Source organism: Pongo abelii, chromosome 2, assembly GCF_028885655.2.
Source record: "Pongo abelii isolate AG06213 chromosome 2, NHGRI_mPonAbe1-v2.0_pri, whole genome shotgun sequence".
NCBI classification, from domain to species: domain Eukaryota; kingdom Metazoa; phylum Chordata; class Mammalia; order Primates; family Hominidae; genus Pongo; species Pongo abelii.
The window spans coordinates 165,442,248-165,456,388 of record NC_085928.1 but is presented as its reverse complement, the minus strand read 5'-3'; the positions used below and the strand labels follow the sequence as shown (position 1 = coordinate 165,456,388).

Here is a 14,141-nt window from a genome sequence, read left to right as displayed (position 1 = left end):
AAGAAAATGGTGAGAGATTAGTTATTAGGGCAGCAATTGAAATCCCCCTCTGTCCCGAAAAGCGGAGACGAATAAAACATTTACTTCCTGGTAAGGAGTTAGAAAATTCAGTGAAGTAATTGTTCTCGAGCGTTACGAGGACAAATCTGTGCCTCCTAACCCAGGTGAAGAGCAGAGCTTGTACAACCCAGCAGCACCCATGTCCTGTTTATTGGCATGTTTATGACAAGGAGATGCTCTGCAAAAGGGACCAGAGTATAATGCCAATGAAAAGAAACAAAGGCTTTCCCAGAAGAGGCGGTAGTTTTTTTCAGTTGCCTCAGCGTTTTGGTCACCTTTGGGGTTAAAATCTTCTGCAGAGAATGCTTGAAGAAGGCTTCACAGAAGCCAGTTTTCTTAAGCTGTCTGTTGAGAGTCATTTTCTTTTTCTTTTTTGAGACGGAGTCTGCCTCTGTCGCCCAGGCTGGAGTACAGTGGTGCGATCTCGGCTCACTGCAACCTCCGCCTCTTGGGTTCAAGCTATTCTCCTGCCTCAGCCTCCCGAGTATCTGGGATTACAGGCTCCCGCCACCACGCCCAGCTATTTTTTGTATTTTTAGTAGAGACGGGGTTTCACCATATTGGCCAGGATGGTCTGGAACTCCTGACCTCAGGTGATCCACCCACTTCTGCCTCCCAAAGTGTTGGGATCACAGGCATGAGCCACCGCGCCCGGCAGACGAGAATCATTTTCATTTTCATAAAATTGTGAATCTTGACAGCCCTATCCCCTCTTTTAAAATCCATTTGTTTACATACAGCCTAGCATTTGGCAAAAGTACACATCTTAAGGGGTATGTAGAAGGAGCAGTAGCTTCTTGCTTATTTTTCTTAAACTGCATCAATATTTGGCAGCATGATTGGTACCTAGTTGCTATTAAACGTTGGTTAGAATTAACATAACTGCTAATACAAACTTAAAATGGAGTTATTCTTCTTGGGATAAAGTTTGGCATAAAATACCTTGGATGCAGTAATACGTGAGTACTGTCTTGCTACATACCAGTTTCAAGCAATTTGTTTTCAAGAATAGCAAGTGTTTATTTGTGGTAGATGTTTTAAGATAATATCTTCCCACCATCAGCAAATGAAATCAAACATACCACTTTTCAAATGATTAGCGAGTAACATGCTGTTAAAGTTCTCTCCCATCTCATTTGTCATAAATTCTTAACATTGTGCAATCCATCTAGCTCAAATGTTTAAAAATAAGTCCAACTGAGTTTTTCCCCTTTTCTCATGTTTAGCAAAATAGAAAAACTCTTAATTTTCAGGTTCAGATACTTTGTGACCCTATTTGGTGGCTTGTAACTGGCTCCAATTCCCTAATTCTCAGTGACATGTGTTTCTGCTGGTTCCAGGAGGTAAACTGCAGTTTTAACAGATCATGGGATAATGAGACTGGGAGTACCTGAGGGAGGCTGGGGAGAGGCAATGGGAAGGAGACAAAGAGAGGAAAGGTTGATGGGCAGAGCGAGGATTTATAGTGGCACCAGATTTGCAATAAAATCTGTTTAAAGTTATTGCTTCCGTTTGATATATTTTCCCACATCATCAACTTCAATTAAATTTATTTTAAAAATCAGTCTTCCAGATATAGGGCTAGTATTATAAACATAGAATATGATAAAAGTGCTTCTTGTTAGGGTGCCATAATGTAAAATACTGTGAAAATTCTTAATGAAATGTTTTTTACTTAATTTATTCACTTAGTCAACAAATGTTTATTGAGAACGTATTATATATAAGGCAAGATGAATAACTCCAGATTTCTGTTCTGAATGAACTAAGAGCTGTGAGTCCTGAAATAATTCTAATACCACTTCAGACGTTCAGGGTGAAGATACTACCTTTGGCACTCTTAAGGAGAACGATTGATTTGGTGCTAATCACAGACTTGCAGATTCAGAAACAAATGCTGAAACTGAGTAATTTAGATAAGGCTCTATATCTAGGATAGGAAGCATTATGTGCACCTATTTGCTTACATTTTTGAAGTACAAACTCTACTCTAAAACTTGTAGTCTTGGCAAGTGCAGCACTGAGTTTAGAAGAAGCAGAAACCCTGTAATTCTCAGGTTTCTTAGATGAAGATAAGGTGAGTGATTCAGTAATCCTTTGTTCTGGCTCTGTGTTTCATGACATAATGAACCTTCTGCAGCTTCCTTCTAAGAATGTTGGTCTGCATGCCTGAAGGATCATAACTATTTTTTCCCTGAGAAGAAAAAAAAAATAGAGGATATAAAATTACGATAAAAGGATAAAAGGAATACAATAGAGTATTTAAAGATTTTAACTTTTGAGATGGAATAATTTCTAGGCATTTTTAGTGAATTTAAACTCTTGAAATCCATTACAGCCATGACAAAATCCTGGCATAATCTTGACCAGGGTTGACAAACATTTCCTCTTGTCATTCCTAGGACATAGACGGTTAGGGAAACTCTCGTCTTTCCTTCACCACCTCATGAGTCTAAAAACAATGATAAACCCAGGGAAGCTTGCTGAAGAGCATCCTCCATTTGGTTATTGCTCTTTGTCTAGGAAAATCAGACTCAGCTGTGAATTGTGGACCAAGTGGTGCAGAACTCATTACTTTGAACAATGCCTCCTCGGCCTGGGAAGCATGTCTCTCTTCTCACTAGCAGGGGCTTATTCCAGGCTGGCTTTGGTCACAAGGAAAATCATTTAGACACAGTTCAGTGGACACTCACTCACATCTCTTTGACACCCGTGACCATTTTTGTTTAAGGAGAAATCCAGTACTGCTGTGGTAGGGTGTGCCAAATTAGAAGTGCATTTTAAGAAGCCTGTGAAGAAGTTTACACAGCTTTATTTTATTATCATCAAGGTCTCTGTCTTCTGTGCTTCGTAGTGGAAGAGGGCATGATGGATGCAGAAGGGACAACCAAGAGAACATGGATAGCTAAGTTTAAAATGTTCTTACCAGCTATGTATTTTGGTGGCACTAACCTAAGTGCCTATGCCTTATTATAGTCATTAAATTACAGAGCAGAAGAAGATAAATCTACTATATGTATCATATAAATCTGGAAACCAGGGCCCAAAATTGCTAAATGATTTTCTTAAAAGTCACACAGCTAATAAATGGCAGAACGGGGATGACAACGCAGAGTTACTGATTTCTAATGATCTTGTTGTTTTCAGGAAATCTAGGGAGGGCAGACAGATATAGAATCCTTGCTTTATTTTTTAAATACGATTTTTAATTTTAGAGATGAGGTCTCACTATGTTGCTCAGGCTAGTTTTGAACTCCTGGGCTCAAGTGATCCTCCCTCCTCGGCCTCCCAAGGTGCTGGGATTACAGTTGTGAACCACTGCTCCTGGCCTCGAATCCTTGCCCTAGATTTGTCATTTCCAACTATATGAAACTGCTATAGTTGTAAATATAAGGTGGTCAAACATCAGCAATGTCATATGATTTAACCTAATATTGTTGAGTAGAATTAACAGTGGTTACCTTCTTTTTTTTTTTTTTTTTTTTTTGAGACAGAGTCTCTCTCTGTCACCCAGGCTAGAGTGCAGTAGGACAATCTTGGCTCACTGCAACCTCTACCTCCTGGGTTCAAAGGATTCTCCTGCCTCAGCCTCTTGAGTAACTGGGATTACAGGCGCCCGCCACCATGCCCGGCTAATTTTTGTATTTTTAGTAGAGATGGGGTTTTGCCATGTTGGACAGGCTGGTCTCGAACTCCTGACCTCAGGTGATCTGCCTGCCTCAGCCTCCCAAAGTGCTGGGATTATAGGCCTGAGTCACCGTGCCCGGCCAACAGTGGTTACCTTCTTAAAATATCTTTTTATAAGCATGTGTGTATCATGAGAACACACACGGTACACATACTACGTCTAAATGCAAAAAAGCCGTTTTTCAGTGGTATCTATTTTGGTCTGAGGAATTTTGGCGTGATTGGGATTTACCATAAGGGGGGATAGTTTTTCTGGTTATTGTTCTGTAAATATCTTAAAGGGTTCTGGAAGAAAAGGAGGAAGTGAACATTAATGTATTCCTAACGTGATGGCACTTATTTTATGTCTTTTTATAATGCACAATAATCAAGAGAGGCAGGAATTCTTATCCTATGTTACTGATGAGATTCAGAGAGGTTAGTTTCTTGCCTAAGATGGAACATGGGACAGACGAACATGGAACAGACTTGGAATTTGAATCCACGTCTGTCTACCTCCATGTTCTGTTACATCGTATTACCACTCAGGAATGCAGTGGTAATAGGCGGGAAATTTGTGACAAACACTGGGTTACTTTTATTTTCAAATTCACCATTTATGTAAAGTACAGACAGGTAGAGAGTTTCTGATAAGCTGGCGAGTAAAGAAACTGCATTCCCTACATGGAGTTTAGGAGGTTGTAAATTCAGGTCTGGTTCCAGAAAACATTCATGACTTTGTTTATAAACGATGTGGGCTGTGTTTTTGTGAGTGGTGTTTAGGTTCTGTGCTGTAGAGATTTTTCCACATCGACTCGCTCACTTAACACTTCTGGATTGTTGCCATCTTGTGGTGGGTCTAAGAGGATCCCTCATGATTTTAATGTGTGCTTTCTGACATCCTAAGATTTAGATGTTGGTTTTATCTAAATGTTGCCCGATTATTTTTCTTGAGGTAGTATTGATAGATTTACTGCTAGAATGGACCGGGTAGTATTTTGTAATGTTTTTCAAACTGGAGATCAGAATTGCCTTGGACAGTTGCTGAAAATGTCTTAAGTTATTCCAGAAGCTAGAGTTTTGGTGCTCCTAAAACTGCTGTGGTACTGGGAAGTTGCAACTGGCTTGTACTGAGCTGGTTTTAGATTTGCAGTATTTTTGAGCTGGTTTACGCATAAAGAAACTGGGCTCAGGAATGTCATCGTTCACACAGCCAATTGGTGGCTGAGTTGTGATGGATACCTAATTCACCTAAGTCTAGCATTCTTTTATTTTTGTATATTTTTTTGAGACAGGGTCTTGCTCTGTCACTGCCACGATCTTGGCTCACTGCAGCCTCCACCTCCAGGGCTCAAGAGGTCGTTGCACCTCAGCCTCCTGAGTAGCTGGGACTACGGGCGTGTGCCACCATGTTCTGCTAATTTTTTTTTTTTTTTTTTTTTGAGGTGGAGTCTCGCTCTGTTGTCCAGGCTGGAGTGCAGCGGCGTGATCTCGGCTCACTGCAACCTCCCCCTCCCAGTTTCAAGCGATTCTCCTGCCTCAGCCTCCCGAGTAGCTGGCATTATAGGCGCCCGCCAGCACGCCCAGCTAATTTTTTTGTATTTTTAGTAGAGACAGGGTTTCACCGTGTTAGCCAGGCTGGTCTCGATCTCCTGACCTCGTGATCCGCCTGCCTCGGCCTCCCACAGTGCTGAGATTACAGGCGTGAGCCACTGAGCCCGGCCCTGCTCTGCTAATTTTTAAAAGAAATTTTGTAGAGACAGGGTCTCACTATATCGCCAGGCTGGTCTCGAACTCCTGCGCTCAAGCAATCCTCCCACCTCTACCTCCCAAAGTGTTCAGATTACAGGCATAAGCCACTACTCCTGGCAGTCTAGCATTCTTAATAGCGCACCACACCTTAAAAAGCACACCCTTCTTCTGGGTCTTCTTTCTTCCCTAGTACCTGACTCCAGGTTAGAAGAAAAGGCTAAGGGTTTCAAAAAAAGTGGGTGCTGGACTCTGTCTTGGAATTCAGCCTCTGCCTCAGACACCACACAGGTCCCTGGAGGGCTCTCTGGGTTTTGCTCTTTAGTTGTTTTCTGTAGCTTATTCTCCAAGCAGCCTCTTTTCTCTGTGGCTGGTTCTTTTGCACTGAACAAGAGACTTACAAACTTGTCTAGCCTTACCCGGTCAATTGCCACTGGATGTCAGAGGGATCTAGTTTAGTGCCAGCGTAAGTGAGTTACTGATTAACTGATCCAAGGCACTCAAGGTTTCTCTTTCATCTGTCTTCACTTCCTTGTTGCTAGTCCACAAGAACCAAACATTTGAATTCAGCTTCCCACTTCCTTCTTCTCTCCCTCTTCAATTAAGTTGAAGAGGCTTCTGGACCTTAGATCTCCATGGAGTGCTAATAAAACTTCTGCGAAATTATTCCTGCTGGGAACTTGGAAGATCTATACAGGTTTTTCAGGTCAGAATCCTGGACCAGAAGTTCAGTGAGTTGATTTGCTATAAAATCATATGCAATTTAGTTCTCCAGACATCCTATTTCTTTTTGCCAAATAGCTCTTTCTTATCTTTGAGTGATATAGGAGGTATTGAAAATTTTTGTTTTAAAGAAGAGATTGCTTCATAGAACAGTAATGTGTTAATATAAGGAGTCAGGGTTATATGAAGACCCTCTGATTTTTTAATTTATATTTGAGGGGGGAACCACCTTTTCTTTTATACGTGCATAATATCTCTAGGAGGGCAGGGCATGGTGGCTCACGCTTGTAATCCCAGCACTTTGGGAGGCCGAGGTGGGAGGATTGTTTGAACACAGGAGGTTGATGTTGCAGTGAGCTGTGATCCTGCCACTGCACTCCAGCCTGAGTGATAGATTGAGACGCTGTCTCAACAAAGAAAAAAGAAAAAAATCTCCAGAAGGATACACAAGAATTAAGAAGTCGATTACTAAGGGACAGAAGTCAGAGGTAAACTATTGACTGTATACTCTTTTTTTTTTTTTTGAGACAGAGTCTTGCTCTGTCACCCAGGCTGGAGTACAGTGGCGTGATCTCGGCTCACTGCAACCTCTGCTTTCCGGATTCATGCAGTTCTCCTGCCTCAGCCTCCCGAGTAGCTGGGACTACAGGCATGCACCACCACGCCTGGCTAATTTCTTTTGTATTTTAGTAGAGACGGGGTTTCACCATGTTGCCCAGGCTGGTCTCAAACTCCTGAGCTCAGGCAATCCACCCGCTTCGGCCTTCCAAAGTGTTGAGGTTACAGGCATGAGCCACTGTGCCCGGCCCGTATACTCTTTTGTGCCTTTTGAATTTTGAAGCTTTCAACTTAATAAATAAAATGAAAGCAAAAAAAAAAAAAAAAAGAAAAGAAAAAGAGAATATATGGGTTTCAATAATAAATGAATAAATAAACTACTGTCTCTTAGCTCCTAACTGGTAGAAATAGGAGACTGGGAAACAGTGTTAAAGAAAAGAAAAGCAATTATCTGTCTTAATTCCTTCATAAGCCTCATTGCATTCTATAATTTTTAAAACTAGTGTTCTCTAAGGTCTTCCGGATTTCGATAAGAGGGCGGGAGAGGTTTTGCAATTTTTAATAGTTTTCTTTCCTCTCATAAAGCATCGCTATTGGCTGCAACCCGGCTCAGGGGACCGGTGGGAATCAGACTCGTCTGACTACTGAGCAGCTGAACCTATCTTTTGCAGGCAGTATGTTTATGGAGTAAAGACTGGAAAGTTTCTTTTTCTTATTTTTTTGCCCATTGCTTTTGTTCCCCAAAGAGAAATCACTGTAGTGTGATTATTCCTGAATTTTCCTGAGCCTTGTCTGAATGTGAATGTCACAGGAATCTTCTTAAATGGAAAAAGAGAAAAGGCTTGTACACAAATGTTCTACTCTAAACCACAACTTTTCTTCTTTTAAATAGGTTTTGGATTGAAAGTATTTTTCTATTTACTGGGTAAATCACTAAAATACAGTCTTGGAAGAGAGAGAACATAAACTGTTTACTAACTTCTTTTTCTTTTGTCAAAAGAGAGAAATGTGAAATCTGTTATTTAGTGTCCAAGTTTCAGTCAAAAGCAAAGACCCAAATCAGGACCAATTCCCAACGTATTGTTGAAAAGTCCTCACTTCTGATCTGGTGAACTAAATTAAAGGTATACATTTTCTCACAGAATTCTTCTTATTGGTGTATTAATTTTATTCTTTGGGAAAGAATAACTGGATAGATCTTATATTTTCATGATTACACGTTTTAAAAGCTTACAAGGGCATTTAGGGAAAAATTACCTCCCACATCTCTGTTCCTCAGCCATTCAGTTTTTCCTCCTGTAGAAAACAGTGTTATTAGTTTCTTGTGTGGTTTTTCAGACGTAATATATTTTGTGTATCATTATATATCAGCATATAAGAGCTTCCTTAAACAATTTATTTTCTTTAATTGACAAAAATTGTATACATGTTTTGAAATATGTATACATTGCAGAATGGCTAAATTGAGCTAATTTATGTAATACCTCACATACTTTTTTTTTTTTTTGCTGTAAGAACACTGAAAATCTACCCTTATCAATTTTTTTTGTTTTGTTTTTGAGACGGAGTCTCGCTCTGGCACCCAGGCTGGAGTGCAGTGGTGCGATCTTGGCTCATTGCAACCTCCGCCTCCTGGGTTCAAGTGATTCTCCTGCCTCAGCCTCCCAAGTAGCTGGGATTACAGGCGCCTGCCACCACGCCCGGCTAAATTTTGTATTTTTAGTAGAGATGGGGTTTCACTATGTTGGCCAGGCTGGTCTCGAACTTCTGACCTCAGGTAATCCGCCTGCCTTGGCCTCCCAAAGTGTTGGGATTACAGGCGTGAGCCACCACACCCAGCTCCTTATCAATTTTTAAGAATAAAATACATTGTTATTAATGATAGTCATCATGTTGTGCAATAGACTCTTGACCTTGTTCCCCCTATCTAACCAAAATTTTGTATCCTTTGACCAACATCTTCCCCACCCTGCCACCCAGTCACATCCCAGTCCCTGGTAACTACCATTCTACTCTTTCCTTCTATGAGTTCAACTTTTTTAGATTTTACATATGAGATCATGTGGTATTTGTCTTTCTGTGCCTGACTTATTTCGTTTAACATAATGTCCTCCAACTTCATCCATGTTGCAAACAATAGGATTTCCTTCTTTTTAAAGGGTGAATAGAATTCTATTGTGTATATATACACCACGTTTTCTTTGTACCTTCATCTACTGATGGGCGCTTAGGTCAGATTCCATAACTTGGCTATTCTGAACAATGCTGTAGTGAACATGTGAGTGAAGATAATTCTTTGACATACTGATTTCATTTTCTTTGGATACATACCCAGTAGTGAAATTGCTAGCTCATATAGTAGTTCTATTTTTAATTTTTTAAAATTTAATTTATTTTGAGATGGGGTCTCACTCTGTTGCCCAGTCTGGAGTACAATGGTGCAATCATGGCTCACTGCAGTCTTGATTGACCTCATGGGCTCAAGCAATCCTCCCACCTCAGTCTCCTGAGTAGCTGGGACTACAGGCACATGCCACTATGACTGTCTATTTATTTTTATTTTTTAATAGAGACCAGGTCTCACTATCTTGCCTGGGCTGGTCTTGAACTCCTGGGCTCAAGTGATCCTCCCACCTTGGCCTCCCAAAGTCTTGGGATTACAAACATGAGACACTGTGCCTGTCCTATTTTTGATTTTTCGAGGAACCTCCATGCTGTATTAATTTACATTCTCACCAGCAGTGCACAAGAATTTCCTTTTCTCCATATCCTTGCCAGCACTTACTTTTTGTCTTTTTGATAATAGCCATTCTAACTGATATGAAGTGATATCTCATTGTGATTTTAATTTGCACTTTCCTGATGACTAGTGATGTTGAGTGCATATATATATCTGTATACCTGTTGACCATTTGTATGTTGTCTTTTAAGAAATATCTATCTAGGTCCTTTGCCTATCTTAAGATCAGGTTATTTGTTTTCTGGCTGTTGAGTTCTTTGAGTTCCTTATGTATTTTGAATATTAACCCCTTATCAGATGTATGGTTTGCAAATATTTTTCCCATTCCACAGGTCATCTCTTTATTCATTCTCTTTTTCAGTTTGAAGCAATCTCATTTGTCTATTTTTGCTTTTGTTTGTTGTGCTTTTGGGGTCATATCCGAAAAATCATTGCTCAGAGAATGTCATGGAGCTTTTCTCCTGTTTACTTCTAGTAGTTTTATAGTTTCAGGTTTTACATTTAAATCTGTATCTATTTTGAGTTGATTTTGTATGTAGTGGAGATAAGGGTCTAATCTTATTCTTCTGCATGTGGATATCCAGTTTTCCTCAACCTATTTATTGAAGACACTGTTCTTTCCCCATTATGTGTTCATGACACCTTTATTGAAAATCAATTGATCACAAGGGTGTAGGTTTATTTCTGGGCTCTCTATTCTGTTCCATAGTTCTCTGTGTCTGTTTTTATGCTGGGACCATGCTGTTTTGAATACTATAGCTTTGTGTGGTATATTTTGAAATCAGGTAGCATGATGCTTCTAGCTTTGTTCTATTTGTTCAAGATTGCTTTGTCTATTCAGGATCTTTTGTGGTTCCATATGAATTTTAGGTGTTTTTTTTTTCTATTTCTGTGAAAACTGTCATTGGAATTTTGATAGGAATTACATTGAATATGTAGATTTCTTTGAGTAATATGGACATTTTAATATTAATTCTTCCAATTTATGAGCACAGGATATCTTTCCCTTTGTTTGTGTTTAATTTATTTCATCAGTGTTTTGTGGTTTTCAGTACGCAATTTTTTCACTTCCTTAGTTAAATTTATTCCTATGTATTTTTTTTTGTAGCTATTGTAAATGGGATTATTTTCTTGATTTTTTTTCCCCAGAGAATTTATTCTGTATTTAGAAACATAACTGATTTTTTTTTTTTTTTTTTTTTTTTGAGATGCAGTCTCGCCCTGTCACCCAGGCTGGAGTGCAGTGGTACAGTCTCAGCTCACTGCAACCTCCACCTCCTGAATTCAAGTGATTCTCCTGCCTCAGCCTCCTGAGTAGCTGGGACTACAGGCATGCACCACCATGCACAGATAACTTTTGTATTTTTAGTGGAGACGGGGTTTCATTACTTTGGCCAGGCTGGTCTCAAACTCCTGACCTCAGGTGATTCGCCTGCCTCAGCCTCCCAAAGTGCTAGGATTACAGTTCATGAACCACCATACCCAGCCACAACTGATTTTTTAGTGTTGATTTTGTATCCTGCAACTTTACTGAATTCGTTTATTAGTTCTTTTTTTTTTTTTTCAGACTGGGTTTCACCGTGTTAGCCAGGATGGTCTTGATCTCCTGACCTCGTGATCCACCCGCCTCGGCCTCCCAAAGTGCTGGGATTACAGGCGTGAGCCACCGCACCCGGCCTCATCTATTAGTTCTAATTGTATCTAGTAATAGTCTTTAGGGTTTTCTATATATAATATTTTCAAATAACCTGTCTTCAAGTTCACAGATACTTTCTTCTTTTTGATCAATTCTGCTGTTGACACTTGCATTTTTTAATTTGGTTCATTGTATCCTTCAGCTCTGGAATTTGACTTTTAAAATGATTTTTAATATTTTTATTAATTTTCTTGTTTTGGTCATTTATTGTTTTCCTGATTTTTTTGAATTATTTCTATGTATTTTCTTGAAGTTTGTTGAGGTTCCTACAAACAATGATAATGTATTCTTTGTCAGGCAATTCATACATCTTTTTTTTCTTTAGAGTTGGTTAGTAGTGTTTTATTTTGTTCAGTTGGAGGTGTCATGTTTCCCTGACTTTTTTTTTTTTTTTTGAGACAGGGTCTCTCTTTGTCACCCAGGCTGGATAGAGTGCAGTGGCACAATCTTGGCTCATTGCAGCCTTAACCTCAAGTGATCAAGTGATCCTCCCACCTCAGCCTTCCAAGTAGCTGGGACTATAGGTGTGTGCCACCATGCTTGGCTAATTTTTGTATTTTTTGTAGAGATGGGGTTTTGCCATGTTGACCAGGCTGCTCTTGAACTCCTGAATTCAAGTTATATGCTTGCCTTGACTTTCTAAAGTGCTAGGATTACAGACATGAACCACAGCACCCGGCTGCCCTGACTATTCTTGATGTTTGTGGCTGTGGGTTGGTGCCTGTGCTTTTGAAGAAGTAGGGATTTATTCCAGTCTTTGTAGACTGACTTTGTGTGGGAAAGCCTTTTATCAGTCAGCCCTTCCAAAGATTCTGGGCAGGCCGTCTGGTGTGCTGTGTGGGTGGTCTTGCTCTTGGGGTTCATGGGCAGGCTGGCTTGGTGCCTGGGTCAGTAGGTGGGCAGACGTTGCATCTGAATCTTCAGGGTTGAGCCAGGAGCTTGGATCCACTGGCGTGGACCTGTTGATTGGGTCCATGAGGGTGAGCCTGCTGCCTAGGTGCATGAGGGTAGACTTGGAGTTTGTTGTTTGTAGGAATTGGACTTGAGTCTGGATCCACAGAGGCAGACCTGTCATTGGAGTAGGCCTTGAGCCTGAGTCTGCAGATGCTTGCCAGCTGCTGTGATGAGTCTGGTACCTAGGTCCACTGGGATGGGCCTGGAGCCTGAGTCCATGGGGGCTGGCATGGCCCTAGGGTTGGCCTAGAGCCTAAGTCTGCAGAGGCTGGCCTGGGACGGAAGCAAATCTGTATCCTGGTGCCACTTGGCTAGCCTGGAGTCTGTGGCCTCTGAGGTAAACCTGGCAATGGAGCAAACCTGGAGAACAAGTCCACCAGGCAGGCCTGGAGCCTAGGGCTGTGGGATCTGGCATGGTGCCAGGGTAGGCCTGGAGGCTCAGTGCATGGTTACTGGTCTGGAGTCTGGAACTGTGCAGGCCCTCTTGGTTCTGGATTTTATGGGGTTAGGCCTGGCATTAGGGTCTAAGGCAATGTCCATTATTCACCTTCATCTTCTTACCCCAAGCAGAGGGTATCTCTCCACACTGTGCTGCCTGTGGTTAAAGCATGGGTGACCTGGGTCATGTAAAACTGTCGTTCCTACCCTTTTCAATGTGGTTTCTTATTTCTGTGCTACCCTTAGGTGCTATGATCTCATGATCTCTTACCTGGTTTCCTTAGCTCTTGTGAAGTTATTTCTTTTGCCATCTCGTTCTTCTTTTATTTGTTTACTTATTTAATGGCTGCATGTTTCCCACTGTATGAATATACTATAAATTAAGCAGATCAATCAACAATTAGGTTGCAGCTGGGCACGGTGGCTCACACCTGTAATCCCAGCACTTTGGGAGGCCAAGGTGGGTGGATCACCCGATGCCAGGAGTTCGAGACCAGCCTGGCCAACATGGTGAAACCCCGTCTCTACTAAAAATACAAAAATTAGCAGGGCGTGGTGCGGGCGCCTGTAGTCCCAGCTACTCGGGAGGCTGAGGCATGAGAATCACTTGAACCTAGGAGGCGGAGGTTGTAGTGAGACAAGGTTACCCCACTGCACTCCTGCCTGGGTGACAGAGCAAGACTCTGCCTCAAAAAAGAAAAAAAAAATCTAATCATTTTTTGATGCTCTTTTGAGCTTGAGAATTCTTATGAACAAATCAGGTTTCATATCCCATCTACTTCTCTATTTCCTTGAGGACCTTTTGAATTCCTGTCTTGTAATTTCTGATATTCTTATATCTTCATATAGTAGAGGCTCTTTATTGACCTTTTAGAGGATTAAGAACCCATCTCTGCTGCCTTTAGAGAAATAAAACTTTAATTCTTAATTTTACCACCAGTATCTTAGGTTAAAATCTTTATAAAACTATAATTTTTATTATGACTATTATCCTTCTAAAGAGAGGCCATTCTCAGGACTTATATTCTGAATAATTTATATTTAAGCATTCTTTTTTTTTTTGAGATGGAGTCTTGCTGTGTCACCCAGGCTGGAGTACAGTGGCATGATCTCTTGCTCACTGCAACCTCTGCCTCCTGGGCTCAAGTGATCCTCCCACTCCATCCTCCTGAGTAGCTGGAACTACAGGTGTGCACCACCTTGCCCAGATAACATTTGAATTTTTACTAGAGGAGATGGGGTTTCACCATGTCGCTTAGGCTGGTCTTGAACTCCTGGGCTCAAGCCATCTGCCACCTCAGCCTCCTAAAGTGTTGGAATTACAGGCTTGAGCCACTGTTCCTGGCCCAATTTCCTTATATGTTCTTTATTATATCACATTATATTTAGATAACATATTAATAATATTCTTTAGTAATTTTCCTTTTATAACCAGGAACAGAGATTTGAACATCTACTGTTCCTTCCTACTAAAATGTCCTTCCCATGCAACCCTCCCATATTCTCCTCCCTCTTTTAAACCTACTTATCCTTTGACATCTGGCTGCAACATCCCAC

The 14,141-nt window shown here is 40.9% G+C and overlaps 1 protein-coding gene across 2 annotated transcripts in view; it reads left to right on the top strand.

Moving 5' to 3' along the window:
* The window catches only part of PLCH1 (phospholipase C eta 1), a 262,198-nt gene that overhangs the window by 1,129 nt on the left and 246,928 nt on the right, over window positions 1–14,141 (top strand). The window lies entirely within an intron of this gene.